This window comes from Hippopotamus amphibius, chromosome 1 (assembly GCF_030028045.1).
Source record: "Hippopotamus amphibius kiboko isolate mHipAmp2 chromosome 1, mHipAmp2.hap2, whole genome shotgun sequence".
In the NCBI taxonomy this organism is placed as follows: Eukaryota; Metazoa; Chordata; class Mammalia; order Artiodactyla; family Hippopotamidae; genus Hippopotamus; species Hippopotamus amphibius.
The window spans coordinates 26,958,531-26,959,644 of record NC_080186.1 but is presented as its reverse complement, the minus strand read 5'-3'; positions in this window follow the sequence as shown (position 1 = coordinate 26,959,644).

Sequence of the window (1,114 nt, the reverse complement as noted above, 5' to 3'; positions counted from 1 at the left end):
TGGGCAGCCACTTCTCAGTGATAATTCAACATTGACATTTTGGCCAAATAATCCTTTGGGGTAGAGGCGGGCTTCCCTGGGCATGTAAGGTGTTTAGCACCATCTCTACCCCCCTAGATTCCAGTAGCACCCTCCAGCGGTAACAACCAAAAATACCTGTGGACACTGCCCAGTGTCCCCTGGGGGACAAATCACCCCTGATGGAGAAACATTGCTCGATACTGTGGAAGGGAAAGCGTACAGTTTTGACGTCCATCTAACTGGCCAAGCTGCAAAAGGCATCTAACTAAGCAGAGGGTGTGTGTTGGGGGTGCTGGTTAGGACAAGCTACCTGAGGGAGATGACACTTGAGCTGAGTGATTAGGAATCATCTACTCTGCACAGTGACAGAAGGAATGGTATTGCACTCAGAGGAAGCAGCATGAGTGAAGGCGTGGGGGTTCCGATAGCATAGCTGATTGGAGGAACTTCAAGTAGAGATAAGAGCCTAGCATAGCCTCTCTCTTGTGGATTATGGCCTCTGACAAGCAGAGGAAATGTTTGACCTCTTTTGCCACTGACTCCAGTTCTGTCCCTTTCTTTATATCATAAACGGAAGATTTTCTTCAAGAAACGCCAGAGTTTGGTGGCCCCAGCATTTGGCAGCACCGGAGGAATGGTTCAGACAGTGGGCCCTTCTCACAACCCCCCCCCGCCCCCCCCACCACCACAACCTTCCCCAAGTTTGTTCTGGGCTTTTTCTTTCTGAACCCTTTCTGTCACCTTTCCTTGGGAAGCAGCTCACTGTCATCTCTATGGTGACAGCCTTGCTCTTGGGAAATACTAGCTTCTGTCTGATCGGCTCATCATTTTAAAAGCCCCACCATCCACTCAGACCCCAGGCTCTTCCTCTGAGCCCTCACCTTTGCTCTGTCGCCTTTCTCTGCCATCCTGCTAGCCCCTCAGCCTCCATTTCTGCCCTGGTTACTAGAGCATCCCATTTGCCCACTCATTTTCTCTCTCTCGACTTCTTTTATTTTCTTCTTAGGCCAGAATGAAACTTTCAGGGCATCAAGAGTGCAGCCCCTACTTGAATCAGGCCAAGTTCTCCAGAGCATCAGGCCTTGTTTTCTTT